We start from the raw sequence: 15,677 nt of genomic DNA on the forward strand, positions 1-15,677 counted from the left end.
TGATACCACAACAGTAGATGTGATAACTGAGATGGCTACTAAGTGATTTATAGCAATCCAGGCTGGAAATAGTGGGATAGTGAGACATTTTGTCATCCTACTCAGAACAGCAGGCAGTTTAAAACTTAGAAATTATTTCTGGAGTTTTCCATTTACATCACAATGCCTACATCATTTATTTCATTTCATGTCATCATGAAGCCATTGTACTCTTTCATCATCACCTCAAGAAGAAAAGTAAGTACAGTACAATAAGATATTTTAAGAGACCAAATTCACATAACTTTATTACAGTATATTATTATAATTGTTCTGTTAGTTATTGTTAATCTCTTACTGTACCTCATTTATAAATTAAAGTGTATCATTTAATTTAGGTGATAAAATTAAACTCTATCATACATAAACTTTATGTATGGAAAAAACTTAGTACGTATAGGGTTCAGTACTGTCCTTGGTTTCAGGCATCTATCGGAAGTCTTGGAATGTGTCCCCAGCAGATAAGGGGGACTACTATGCTTTTTAAAATTCTGTATTTGATTTTATGTATTTATTTCTTCTTTCAAGCAGTATAACCATTCATTCAACAAAAATTTACTTGATGCCTAACATGTGTTTAGCAGAGGTCATGTGACAGTGGGAGGGGCAAATGTGAGGACAATCCAGTTGTAGGAAAACACGCAGTTTTTTGGTTGGCTACTTTCTCCTTGGCAGCTCTGGAACTACACTTACTCTACTGAATCCTTAATCTTCAAACTTAACAGATGATCTGAAAAGCTAGAGATAACAGTAGATTAAAGTGGGTTATGTTTGCTCTGTGAAAATGCAAGCTCTGTGAAGTTTGACACAGTGCTTTGCACATAGTCGTGCTTAATAGTTATTGGGTGGGTGTCATATGCTTATGTGTTTTATGCTAATGTGTAAGAGTACACCCTTCCAGGATATGGATCCATTTTTGTGACTGAATGGATCCAGTTTTGTAACCCTTAAGCCCAACACAGAGCCTGGCATATGAAGTGTTTATGGGTTTTGGTTGAGGGGTTTTCACCAATGAATAAAGTCTGCGGGATTAGATTATATAATCCCAGTGTCTCCTTGGGCTGGTTTGTAAATGAAAGTTGCTATGATAGGAGGCTGGGTGTATCCTCACACTAACCTTAGAGGACATTTAAAAAGTGTCCTGGCTGGGCACAATGGCGCATGTCTGTAATCCCAGCACTTTGGGAGGCTGAGGCAGGCGGATCACTTGAGGTCAGGAGTTCAAGACCAACCTGGCCAACATGGTGAAACTCCATCTGTTCTAAAAATAATAATAAAAAAAATTGGCTAGGTGTGGTGTTGTGTGCCTGTAGTACCAGCTACTCGGGAGGCTGAGGCAGGAGAATTGCTTGAACCCAGGAGGCGGAGGTTGCAGTGAGCCAAGATCGCATTACTGTACTCCAGCCTGGGTGACAGAGCAAGACCTTTCTCAAAAAAAAATAATAATAAATAAAATTAAAAATAAATAAATAAATAAATAAATAAATAAATAAATAAAATGAAACGTGTCCTGATAATTCACTACCCTGAGCTTCAGATTGGACTCCGTAGGACAAGTTTAAAACTTGTTTCAAATTTAAATTTCAGTCACTTTCTAGCTTTGTATTTTGTACTTACCTACCTTGTAGATTTGGTGAGCAGTGAATGAGGTGAACTTGGCATATCGTAGGTGTTAAGGAAATACTATTTTCCTTTTCTGTCCGCCCTCATTTGCTCATAATTTTGCCAGAGATAGACTTTAGGGACAGGAATGTTGAATCATTTGTTGGATTGATTATTTCTAGGTTTCTAAAATGGAGACATTAATAATGCTTAGCTTATGGGTTTATTGTGAGGATCAGTGAGATAATGTATGTAATGTGCTCAGTATTCCTGATACTTAGTCATCACTCAGTATTAACTGTTACTACTATTGTTACCATCAAAGGTGGCTCTAGACCAGCACGGGTCTTTGGATCGTCTTTGAAGTTAGCCTCAGAGATATGACTGTCCCCTGAGGCCACTAAAATAGTGCAATCTTTTTATTATTATTTACGCCATGAGTAGGAAGGGACATGAATAAGAGTATGGGGACATGAATAATAGCAAGCTATTCAGGAGGCTGATAATGTAACACATCATTTTTATAATATGGCAGCCAGTTGAGCAACTGCTGCATTTTCTGTTTAAAAATTATCCCCAGCTCGGTGTGGTGGCGCATGCTTATAATCCCAGCACTTTGTGGGATGCAGAGGTGGGAAGATCACTTGAGCCCAGGAGTTGGAGACCATCCTGGGCAACATAGTGGGACCCTGTCTCTACAGAAATTAAAGTTAAAAAAAAAACCCTACCTGTCACTCCTCTCTCTCTTTTATTTCTATTTTGTTCTCTTTTACCTCTTTCTGGCCCTAACCTCTGCCTCATCCGTCCATATGCCAACCCAAATTTAAGATTTTTACTTTTTAAGAAACGGGGTTTTGCTCTGTCATCCAGGCTGGAGTGCAGTGGTGCGATCATGGCCCACTGTAACCTTGAACTCCTGGGCTCAAATGAGCTTTTTCCACCCCTTTAATTTGTTCCCCATCCTTGCCTCTCATCAGCCTCCCCCAACCCCTGCTATGAGGTTGGAATCAAGTCAAAGCTGAGGATGGCGCAAGTGCTGGGGTTAGTTATAAGGATACAGATGGAAACAGAATGCCAGGCAATCATGACACAGTGCGCCTGTAGCCACTTCCAAGCTTGTGGGTGCTTCCAAGCTTCCAGGCGGCTTGTGGGCACTAATACAGCCAGGTTTCTGATGTAACATTGCTTGACTCTGGTAAACTCAGTACATATTCTAGAATTTGACAGGTTGAGGGATGGAATGAAAGCTTGATTGAAAAATGAACATTATTAATTTTGAGCCTTACTAAGTCATGGATAAATGTTCCCATTAAGAACATATTAGTTGGTTAGCCTGATAGATACAGGTGAAAGATTTTCCCCCTTAACATTGCTTTTTTCTAATAATTAAAGTAATACTTGCTAATTGTAAAATATACAAAGAAGTATAAATTAGGAAATACATTTAAGTAGGAAGACCAGAATTAAAATGACCCATAATCATTTTTTCCAAGGATTACTTACCTTGAAAATGCTGAGGTCTTTCCCAGTAACCTCTTTTCTAAGCATATATATGAATAAATACTTAAAATTGGATTATATGGTGTGTGTGTAGGTACATGTAGCATTGTGTCTTTTTTTTCTTAATATTACATCATTTGTCATTTTTTACTTGTTTTAAAATTGTTAGGCTTTTAGTGGCTTCATAATATACTGAATGGCTGTGTCAAAACAATTTAATTGTTTTAATGTAGGACATTTATATTGTTTCTACTTGTTTGTTATTAAAAATAAAATAACACTGGCCAGGCACAGTGGCTCATGCTTGCAATCCTAGCACTTTGGGAGGCTGAGGCGAGTGGATCACCTGAGGTCAGGAGTTCGAGACCAGCCTGGCCAACATGGTGAAACCCCATCTCTACTAACAATACAAAAATTAGCTGGGTGTGGTGGTGTGTGCACCTGTAATCCCAGCTACTCGGGAGGCTGAGGCAGGAGAATTGCTTGACCCTGGGAGGTGGAGGTTGCAGTGAGCCAAGATCATGCCACTGCACTCCAGCCTGGGGACTCCGTCTAAAAAACAAAACAAAACAACAACAACAAACCACTGCTGTGCTGGGCACCATGGCTCACACTTGTAATCCCAGCACTTTTGGAATCTGAGGCGGGAGGATTGCTTGAGGTCAGGAGTTCAAGACCATCCCGGGCCACATAGTAAGCCCCTAGCTCTACAAAAAATTTTTTAAAAATTAGCTGGGCATGGTGATGTGGCTGTGGTTCCAGCTACTCAGGAGGCTGAGGTGGGTGGATTGCTTGAGCCTAGGAGGTCCAGACTGCAGTGAGCCATGATTATGCCACGGTACTCCAACCTGAGCAACAGTGAGACCCTGTCTCAAAAAAGTAAAATAAAAATACTACTGTGAACTGGCTGTTTTTAGCTGCTGTTTTATTCTGGTATTGTGGTTGTGATTGTTTGGTCTTTTATGCTTTTTTTAAAAAAAATACAAATCTTAGAGTACATGTCTAATTATTTCCTTAGCATAAATTTCTAAAAGTGAGATCACTGAATCAATGGGCATAAATGATTTTAAAGGCATTTTGTTTAATTGCTCTCCAGAAATTATATCAGTTTAAAGTGTCCTGGTGGAAGAATTTTCTTAAACACCTTTTTTTGGGGATGGAGAAGAACAAATAATATGTAAATAGATAATATATTATTATAATTCAAGGCCAACACATTAATATGATGAAAACCTTCTCTTGAGATTTTTTGTTTTGTTTTGTTTCTGAGACAGGGTCTTGCTCTGTTGCCTAGGTTGTACAGTAGACTGGTGTAGTCATGGCTGTCTGCAGCCTTGACCTCCCAGGCTCAAGCAATCCTTCCACTTCAGCCTCCCAATTAGCTAGGACTACAGGCATACCACCTTGCCCTACTATTTTTTTTTTTAACTTTTATTTTGTAGAGATGGGGTCTTGTATGTTGTCCAAGCTGGTTTTGAACTCCTGGCTCAAGTGATCCTCCTGCCTTGACCTCCCAAAGTGCTGGGATTATAGGCATGAGCCACTGCACCTTGCCTGAGATGGTTTTTATAAGAAAATCTTGTTCCTCCTTTCCTGGTCATAGGATCAACTGAGATTCACTTTGGGTTGAATCATTTTAAGAATTACTTTGACTTTTCCTTTTGCTGCCCTAGGCGTAATTTCAAGGGACGTCATCAAGAGCTGCTTTAAGAACTAGGGAAATAAGATGAGGTTTTGGTACCAGAAGTACTTCCAGAGGAACAGAATTTTAAGGGTGGATTTTTGTAATTGGTTTTGGGGTTTCTGGAATTGGCTCTTTAATCTGATTAGAGCTAAAAATGCTAAAGACTCTCTACTTCTAATAGTACAGACAGCACTGATAGTCCATGGCTGAGTTGTTTATAGAGATATGCAAAATAATATGCATGTGACACTCCTAATTCACCACTTATAAGAAGCAATGCACTTGGTGATTCCGTACATGATACTTCAGGACGTTTGTGGAAAATCAAGAAACATAATGACATTAGTTGGTTGCTAATAATATTGCTGGACAAAGTAATGAAAGAAAAGGATGAGCTCAGGGATTTGAATTCTCAGCTCCAGGTATACATAAATAGTCTAGAAACTTCTAAGTGTTCCCTGAAGGAGAATCTTCTCCCCAGTAGCCTTTGGGTTGAAATTACTGAAAACCAAACGCAAGCCCTGATCATGCAGCTAGCTTACCTACAAAGAAAGGTGCACTCAGCCTCACAGGATGTTTACTGTGAAAGTGAGGGCATTTATTGGGAAAGAATGGGAATAATTGGATTCCAAGGTGGCAGGGTCCAAGTGGCAAAACTCAACTGCCAAATGCAAGGTGGACATAGCTACCATAATGAATGAATAGCAGAGGCAATCCAACAATCAGAATAATCTGACTCATGTAGACATTTGGCTTTGGCTAATTAATCTTGATGTTCCTAGAAGTGAAATAGATGGGAAGCTTACTACATTCTTACTTGATCTGTATAAGCAGAAATCTTCCAGGTCAAGTAAACAAAAGCGTAACTCAAATATTAAAAACAGATAATCATGGCCGCTCAATTTCCAGACTTGAGCCAGTTTATAGACCCAGAAACCCTTGAATAAAGGGTACACTACCCTTCATTTGGGTATTCTACCAAACATTTATACTGTTTATGCCTCTGACCTTTTACTAGGGTAACTGTGCACTGGGGAAAGAGAAATAATTAGAACTTTCAGGGAACTACTGACATCTGGCTGTGAACTGACATTGATTCCAGGAGACCCCAAATATGGTGGCCCTCCAGTCAGAGTAGCAGCTTATAGAGGGCAGGTGATCAGTGGAGTTTTAGCTCAGGTTTGACTTACAGTGGGTCCAGTGAGTCCCCAAACCATCCTGTGGTCACTTCCCCAGTTCCAGAACGCATAGTTGGAATAGACATACTTAGCATACTGAGCAGAATTTCCACATTGGTTGCCTTACCTGTGGAGTGAGGGATATTATGATGGGAAAGGCCGACTGGAAGCCATTAGAGCTGCGTCTACCTGGGAAAATAGTAAATCAAAAATAATATCACATCTGTGGAGGGATTTCAGAGATTAGTGCCACCAGGAAGGACTTGAAAGATGCAGAGGTGGTGGTTCCCCGCCCATTCTTATTCAACTCTCTGCCCGGTGTAGAAGACAGATGGATCTTGGGGAATACAGCAGATTACTGTAAGCTTAATCAAGTGGTGACTCCAATTGCAGCTGCTGTACCAGATGTGGTTTCATTGCTTGAGCAAATTAACACATCCCTTGGTACCTGGTATATAGCTACTGATCTGGGAAATGCATTTTTCTCCATACCTGTCCATAAGGGCCAGCAAAACACCTTCACTATCCTGCCTCAGGTGTATATCAAGTCTCCAGCTCTATGTCATAATTTAGTTTACAGAGATCTTGATTGCCTTTCCCTTCCAAAAGATATCACACTGCACTGGTCCATTACATTGATGACATTAAGCTGATTGTACCTAGTGAGTAAGAAGTAGTAACCACTCTGGACTTACTGGTAAGACATTTGTGTGTCAGAGGGTAGGATATAAATCCAACTAAAATTCAGGGGCCTTCTACCTCAGTGAAATTTCTAGGGGTCCAGTAGTGTGGGGCCTGCCAAGATATCCCTTCTAAGGTGAAGGACAAGTTCTTGCATCTGGCCCCTTCTATAAACAGGAAACAATGCTTAGTGGGCCTATTTGGATTTTGGAAGGAACATGTTCCTCACTTGGGTGTGTTGCTTTGACCCATTTACTGAGTGATTAGAAAAGCGCAGGGGCTGCAACAGATCCTGGCTGTTAGGCAAGCTGCACTGCCACTTGGGCCATACGATCCAGCTGATTCAATGGTACTTAAGATGTCAGTGGCTGATAGGGATGCTGTTTGGAGCCTTTGGCAGGACCCCATCAGTGAATCACAGTGGAGGCCTTTAGGATTTTGGGGCAGGGCCCTGCTATCATCCACAGATAACTACCCTCCTTTTGAAAGATAGCTCTTGGCCTGCTACTGGACCTTAGTAGAAACTAAATGCTTGATCATGGGCCACCAAGTTACCATGTGAACTGAACTGCCTATCATGAATGGGGTGTTATCTAACCCACCAAGCCATAAAGTTGGGTGTGTACAGCAGCACTCCATCATCAAATGGAAATGGGGTATTGATCAGCCTGAGCAGGTCCTAAAGGCAAAGGAGATTCCATGAGGAAGGGACCCAAATGCCTATGTTTCCTGCTGCTACACTCTCTCTCTTCTCTCTCCCAGCCTGCACCTTTGGCCTCATGGGGATGACCCTATGATCAGTTGACAGAGGAAGAGAAGACTAGGGCCTAGTTTTCAGATGGTTCTTCATATGTGCAAGTACCACCTGAAAGTGGACAGCTACAGCACTGCAGCCCCTTTCTAGAACATCCCTGAAGGAAGGTAGTGAAGGGAAATCCTTCTGTGAACAGAATTTCAGGCAGTATACCTCACTGTGCACTTTGCTTGGAAGGAGAAATGGCCAGATGTGTGATGACATGCTGATTCATGGGCTATAGCCAATAGTTTGAATGGTCAAGAACTTGGAAGGAACATGACTACGAAATTGGTGACAAAGGAATTTGGGGAAGAGGTTTGTGGATGGACCTCTCTGAGTGAGCAAAAGATGTGATGATATTTGTGTGCCATATGAATGCTCACCAAAGGATGACCACCTCAGCAGAGGAGAATTTTAATAATCAAGTGAATAGAATGACGTGTTCTGTGGATACCAGTAGGCCTCTTTCCTTAGCCACCCCTATCATTGCCCAATGGGCTCATAAGCAAAATGGCCATGGTGGCAGGGATAGTGTTTATGCATGGACTCAGCAACATGGACCCCCACTTACCAAGGCCAACCTGGCTACAGCCACTCCTGAGTGTCCATTCTGCCAGCAAGAGACCAACATTGAGCTCCTAATATGGCACCATTCCCCAGGGTGATCAGTTATCTGGTGGCAGGTTGATTACAATGGACTGCTTCCGTCACGGAAGGGGCAGTCATATGTCTTTACTGGAATAGACACTTACTCTAGATATGGATTTGTCTTCATTCATGCAAGGCTTCTGCCAAAACTCCAACCATGGACTTACCAAATGCCTTATTCACCATCATGTTATTACACACAGCATTTGCTTCTGACCAAGGAACTCACTTCACAGCCAAACAAGTGTGGCAGTGGGCGCATGCTCATAGAATTCATCGGTTTTACCTTGTTTCCCATCATCCTGAAGCAGCTGGCTTGATAGAATGGCAGAATCACCTTCTGAAGTCACAGTTACAGTGCTAGCTAGGTGACAGTACTTTGCAAGACTGGAACAAGGTTCTTTAGAAGGCCGTATATGCTGTGAATCCGCATCCAATATATTATACTATTTCTCCCATGGCCAGGACTCATGAGTCGAGCAACCAATGGGTGAAAATGGGAGTGGCACCACTCACCATTGCCCCTAGTGACCCACTAGCAAAATGTTTTCTGTTCCAATGACATGTTCTGCTGGCCTAGAGGCATTAGTTCCAGAGGGAGGAATACTTTAACCAGCCGACACAACAATGATTTCACTGAATTGAAAGTTTAAAACTGCCACCTGGCCAACGTGGACTCCACATAGGCTAAGAAAGGAGTTAAGGTGTTGGCTGAGGTGATTGATCTGCACTACCAAGGGTGAAATTGTACTATTACTCCACAGTGGAGGTAAGGAAGAGTTTGTCTGAAATACAGGAAGTCCCTTAGTTTTACCATGCCTTATAATTAAGGTCAGTGGGAAACTATTATACAATAACTGAATCCAGGCAGGACTACGAATGGCCCAGACCCTTTAGGAATGAAGGCTTGTGTCACCCCACCAGGTAGAGAACCACAACAAGCTGAGGTTCTTGCTGAAGTTGAAGGCAAACGGAATACAGCATATACAATTGAATAAAGTAGTTATAAAAACTGGCTATGCCCACATGACCAGTTAACAGAACTGAGGACTGTAATTGTCACGACTCTTTCCTCCCTATTTTGTTAAGAATACGTTCATGCATAGATACGTACATCTTACACAGATATTTGTTTTCTTTCCTCTCTTTCATTTAGCATTAACAAAATTTATTGACTGTTAGTATTTAATTAAGTATTGTTAATTTTACATCACAGTATTCAAGTTATGGGATATCAGGAGAAGAGTAAACATCACTAAAGAAGTTCACCTTCTCTTCTGGGGATGGAATTTGTGTGTTTTTGGTTGTACACAGGATAGTTGTATCATGTTAGGTGGAATTATGACATTTTTATTATCTTTATTTGGAGATGAATTATGGTTTAAGGAGATGTGTATGGGTGATAGCTTAACAAGGGGTGGACTTGTGATGGTTAATTTTAGGTGTCAACTTGACTGGATTGAGGGATGCTTAGATGGCTAGGGAAACATTATGTCTGGATGTGTCTGTGAGGGTGTTTTCAGAGGAGACTGATGCAAGAATCAATGGACTGAGAGAGGAAGACCTGTCCTCAGTGTGGGCAGGTACCATCCAGGTAGCTAGGGGCTGGCTGGGACAAAGGGGAAAGATGGGGGACCCTTGTTCTCTGCTCTCTGTCTGCTTTCCAGATCTGGATGCCTGTTCTTCTCCTCCCCTTGGACATCAGACTCCAGGTTCTTTGGCTTTTGGACCCTGGGACTTGCACCAGGGTCCTCCCAGGATTGTCAGGCTTTTGTTCTCAAACTGGGGGCTGCATCATCTGAAGCTTCCAGACTAAGCCATGCTACTGGCTTTGCTGATGGCTCCGGCCTGCATGTGGGACTTCATCTCTGTGGCAGTGTGAGCCAATTTTCCCTAATAAATTCCCTTCCATATATCCTGTTGCTTCTGTCTCTCTGGAGAACCCTTACTGATTCAGGTGAATTCCCAGAAGTGGGATTATTGAATCAAAGGGCATACATTGTTTTTTCCATAAGGCATATTGCTTACTTTCCAGAATTTTTATCAATTTAAATTATCCCAGTGAAGTAATTTTGTTAAATCCTTTTTGGGGAGAGGGGAAGAACAACAAATAATAGGTAAATAAATTACATATTATTGTAATTCATGGCCAATATATTAATATGATGAAAACCTTCTTTTAAGGCAGATTTTTTAGTTAATCTTTTTCCTCCTCCTCACTCCCCTTCTCCTTGGCTTAGGATCAGCTGAGATTCACCTTGCGTTGAATAATTTTAATAATTGCTCTGGCTTTTTCTTTTGCTGCCCTTGGCACAATTCCAATGGATATCACTAGGGTGTGCTCCAAGAACTAGGGAAATGAGCCAAGGCTCAAAGCCTGAAGTGCCAAGAGGAAGAATGGTTGAGGAAGAGACTGGCTAGTTCAATATATGTTGCCACCCAGTTCAGAAAATGAAGTGCACCCCAAATCTAGGAGACTAGGTTCAACTCTGATTTAGCAAATGAATATTTTCTAGTTTTTAAAATTGATATTGTGAAAGTTGGTTGTACAAAATGGAGTCAAGTCTTGTCATTACCAACTAAAATGCAGTCAAGAGGTCATAGGAAAGGGCACCCAGTTCCCATACACCTGTTTCACAAACTATTTTTGCAATTCAACAAAAAACCCGCAGAGACCTACCTGTGGCTTTAAGATTATGTCTTACCTGGTAACTGCTGCCACTTCATCAATCAGAACTTGCCAGCTCCTGCCATTCACTGCCAGCACCAGTGAACTTTCTTTCAAAACAATGTACTTGCCTCATTTTCCCAATAAAACCTCAGCCTTTCCCTTTGTTCTTTGGACACACCCAGGTGCTGCCCAGGTCTGGGTGTCCTGAATTGCAATTCCTGCATATTCCCAAATAAACTCTTTCTTAGAGATTGACCTTTATATATTATTTCAAATGAACAATACTGAGGAAAAAAACAGAATGGAGACTTATAGAAAGATAGCAAATAAGACTGCTCAGAAGAATAGAACCTTCATCTTTCCAATCATACTGCCATCAAGAGTGAAAAACTTATTTTGTTGGCTGTATACTTAGTGTTTTAGTAAGGCGAAAGGGAAGAAGAAAGGTAAAGTGTGATCACTGACACTGACAGAGGTTATACCTGCCTACTCCTGCTAATTCTTCAAACCTAGCTTAAAAGTAACATCTTCTGGTAGCCCTTTCTTGACCCTTAGTTTTGTTTATAGCTTCTTACCCTCCCAGAGCAACATCTGCTTACTGGTGGTGCTCTTCTCCGTCTTTGTTGCTCTTCTTCTCTCTCTTCCTCCTCCTCCTCCTTCTTCATACACATGACATCCGTAATTACTTGTTCACTGCTGTTTTCTCATTACACTCTAAACTCCAAAATGACAGGTACCATGTCTGCCTTGTTCACTGCCTGATTCCCGGCAGCAAACACAGTGCCTGACACAAAGTAGACACTTCTTACATAATTACATTAAATTGGATTGATGGTCACCTAACTATGGCTTTATGAGCCATAAAGGAGAAAAAGAAAATGAAAACAATGTTCCAAATGAATACCGTTGGCTCCATCTCTTGCAACTAGAATTTGCAAAAGATTACATAAGTGCTGAGAGGATATCCAACAATTATATGATTGGGGTTAAAAGTCTTTGGATGAGGTAAATGGTGAGTGATAAAGTTTTGAAGGGCTGGGCATGGTGGCTCACCCCTGTAATCCCAGCATTTTGGGAGGCCAAGGAGGGAGGACTGATTGAGGCCAGGATTTGGAGACCAGCCTGGGCAACATAGCAAGACCCTGTCTCTATGAAAAATAAATAAATTAGCCAGGTGTGGTGGTACACACTTATGGTCCCAGCTACTTCGGAGGCTGATGTTGGAGGATGACTTGAGCCTGGGATGTCAAGTCTTCAGTGAACTGTGATTGTGTCACTGAACTCCAACCTGGATGACCGAGCAAGACCTTGTCTCAAATAAAAAAAAAAAAAGAAAATTTTGAGAAGACAATTATTTCGTTTGCTGCCAAAACAATGGGCTAAAATTTTTAAAAAGGAAGGTTGTATTCAATACATTGAGGAAACAGTTACCATATGCCAAATACTGAGTATGCAACTGTGAATAAGACATGGTCCTTGTCTTAAGGAATTGAATCCCTTGTGTTAGGGAAGCAGGAGTCTAAGAGAGCCAGAGTGGCACCACTTCAAAAATCAGTTCCATCTTGAGACTAACAAGGCATATTCCTTTTCGGTCACAACCCATAATCAACACGTTTATAGTTGAGGAAACAGGCTAAAGATACCTACAAGGACACACTCCTACAAAAGCGGAAAGCCCAGATGTCCTAATACCCATAACAATATATATTTTCAAGATAATTACAGTTAAGCTTGATGTATTCACACACTAGACTGTCAAGGATAGTTATCTTTAAATCAATAGAATAATAAATTTTGTCATGCTGTCTGCTCACCTGCACGTAGACACAGCTTAGCTTTTGACATAGACAAGACCTCTATATAAGGAAAGCTTAAAGCAAAGACAAGGCATGCCTCCTCTTGCTCTCTGGGGATGCCCTACTTTGTAATGGAGTAGCTTTTAATAAACTCTCCTCTCACTGCACTCTGCTACTAGCCTTGAATTCCTTCTCGCATGAGATCTCAGAACCCTCTCTTGAGCTCTTTTTTGGCAACTTGGAAAAGGCATTGTGAATAGATACTTATAGTACAAATTAGTGAGTGACTGCTACAGCAAAGAGGTGGAATTATGAAAACTTGAAAAAAAAAAGATGATTAATCTGAGGTCTCAAAGCATGGGTAGTTGAGGAAAGCTGGACGGGACTTTTTCTTGCATTGAGAATGGCATTTAAGACACAAATCTAGCCTGGTGTGCCCAACTAGGCTAACGTTGAAAACTCAAAAGCTTAAGCAAGAAAGAGATCAGATGTGCTTGTTTGTTTCAAGATAACTAGATCTTTGTGTGGGGAGAAAAATCAAAGTCACACGTTCCTAAATTCCTCACATATATTTTCTGGGCTTGGATTCAGACTCTGCTTGTCACTAGCTGTGACCACTTCGCTGTGCATGAGTTTTCTTGTCTGTAAAATAGGGCTTAAAAAAAAAAATAGTATCTTAGCCGGGTGTGGTGGCTCACGCCTGTAATCCTGGCACCTTGGGAGGCCGAGGCGGGCGGATTGCCTCAGCTCAGGAGTTGGAGACCAGCCTGGCCAACACAGTGAAACCCTGTCTCTACTGAAATACAAAAAGTAACCGGGCGTAGCAGCCTGCGCCTGTAGTCCCAGCTACTCAGGAAGCTGAGGCAGGAGAATTGCTTGATCCCAGGAGGCGGAGGTTGCAGTGAGCCGAGATCAGGCCACTGCACTCCAGCCTGGGTAACAGAGCAAGACTCCGTCTGAAAAAAAAAAAAAAAAAAAGAGTATCTCCCTAAAAGTGTTGTCAGGAAGCCAAAACGAGCTAATACATGAAAAGTATTTAGAACGCCACCTGTACTATATGTGTTAGCTCTTGTACGAAAGTATTTCTCATGTACCTACTTGATAGCATTATGACTTTCTGCCAGTAAGCAGCTGATTTTTGTCTCATATTTCATTGCCTTTGCTTCAGGTCTCAATGACAGATTTCTGTTTTTGAATAAATGAACCATGGCAAGATTCAAAAATATTTAAGCAATGCTTATATAACATTTAATTCAGTTCAGAAGATACAGACGTTCAGAGTGTGCTCTGCGTTAGGTATTACAAGTGCTCTTTTTGCCCCAAATTCAGAAGTGGATCTTGAACTGCCTGAAGGATTGAGATGTGACATTGTAAGAATGACTTTGTGAAGATACAAACATATGAAGAAAGTTGTTTTCCAGAGATTAAAAAATTATCTACTTACTAAGAAAAATTCTTTTATGATAATCTTGAGTACAGAGTAAGCAGGTACAACCATCCTGGTGATAACTGTATTCCCATCTGTAAGAGTCAGTTGGCCAGGCTTGGTGGCTCATGCCTGTAATCCTAGCACTTTGGGAGGCTCAGGCAGGAGGATCACTTGAGGTCAGGAGTTTGAGACCAGCCTGGCCAACATGGCGAAACACCGTCTCTACTAAAAATACAAAAATTAGCCGGCGTTGTGGCACGTGCCTCTAGTCCCAGCTACCCGGGAGGCTGAGGCTTGAGAATCACTTGAAGCTAGGAGGCAGAGGTTGCAGTGAGCTGAGATTGTGCCACTGCACTCCAGCCTGGGCCCCAGAGCAAGACTGTGTCACAAAAATAAAATAAAATTTAAAAATAATAAAAGAGTCAGCTGCTCCTCTATTATTTTAACAAAACGGGAACTCACAGATACCAATAAGCAGTTCATTGAAGAATTCTCTTCAGGAAATGATTTCCCATACATTGAACTGATTCTCTTTTCTTGAGTCCTTTTAAATTTGATGTACGGTTCAGACAGCCAAACTTACTGGTAACAGTGAGGAATATTGTAGGGGAAAGAATAAAAGTCTTGGAAAGCAAGGCAGTTACTGATAATTGTGCATACTGGGGAACCACAAGATTTGGATACCAGGACTTTGACTTTTGGTTTCATCAATACGATTTAATCACAGCTGTGATTTAGTCAAGCCACTTGACCTCTTTAATTTTCATTTTCCTCATTTTAAAAATCAAAGTTGTTTTGAGGGTCAAATGAATGCCCGTGCGGGTGTTTTACCAAATAATTATTTTACTAGCAGATAAAACCTAATATTGAGGGTGAAAAGTTATGAGAGGTGCCATATTTTTTTAAACCCTGCCAAGTATCTGATATAGAATTGCAAGGGATGTTAGATTTCATGAAGAAATTGGCTTCTCCCCACAGAGGCAGAGTGACTTGTAACATCTGTAAAAGGTCACAAGCTGGTTAGCGGTAGCCAGAATCTAGGTCTCCTAACTCTAGTTGCCTAGTCTTGCTTTTATATGCCAGTGTTATTCTTCATTTATTAAATACATGTTATGGAGGATAAATTAAGTGCAGAGCATTGTGCTAGGTGCTGTGGGTGATCTTATCAGACACAGATCCTTCCCTTAGGGAATCTAGAGATTAGTACGGATAAGACTCAGTTATAAGTGTACAGTCTGAATGTACACTTACGGATAAAGTATGAATAAGGCCGGGAATGGTGGCGCACGCCTGTAGTCCCAGCACTTTGGGAGGCCCGGGCGGGCGGATCACTTGAGGCCAGGAGTTTGAGAACAGCCTGGCCAACATGGCGAAATCCTGTCTCTCCTAAAAGTACAAAAATTAGCTGGGCGTGCTGGCCCACACCTTTAATCCCAGCTACTCTGGAGGCTGAGGCAGGAGAATCGCTTGAACCAGGGAGACGGAGGTTACAGTGAGCTGAGATCACACCACTGCACTCCAGCCTGGGCGACAAGAGCTAAATTCCGTCTCAAAATAAATAAAGTTATGTGACTTGGTGAAGGTCAATGGCGATTTGGTGGAAGAGGTGACAATGCAGCCACGCTTCAAAAGGCAGAAGGGATTTGCACCTAT

At 41.5% G+C, this 15,677-nt stretch overlaps 1 protein-coding gene and 1 long non-coding RNA gene across 2 annotated transcripts in view; one reads left to right on the forward strand and one right to left on the reverse strand.

The window, feature by feature from the left end:
* Positions 1–15,677, forward strand: part of ZNF572 (zinc finger protein 572) — a 76,127-nt gene that overhangs the window by 54,674 nt on the left and 5,776 nt on the right. The window lies entirely within an intron of this gene.
* LOC103887101 lies at positions 13,811–14,217 on the reverse strand. Its single transcript, XR_651048.3, has 2 exons — positions 14,040–14,217; positions 13,811–13,942 (listed from the first exon to the last, which is right to left on the reverse strand). It is a non-coding gene; the product is annotated as an uncharacterized LOC103887101 (long non-coding RNA).

Source organism: Papio anubis, chromosome 8 (assembly GCF_008728515.1).
Source record: "Papio anubis isolate 15944 chromosome 8, Panubis1.0, whole genome shotgun sequence".
Taxonomy (NCBI): Eukaryota; Metazoa; Chordata; class Mammalia; order Primates; family Cercopithecidae; genus Papio; species Papio anubis.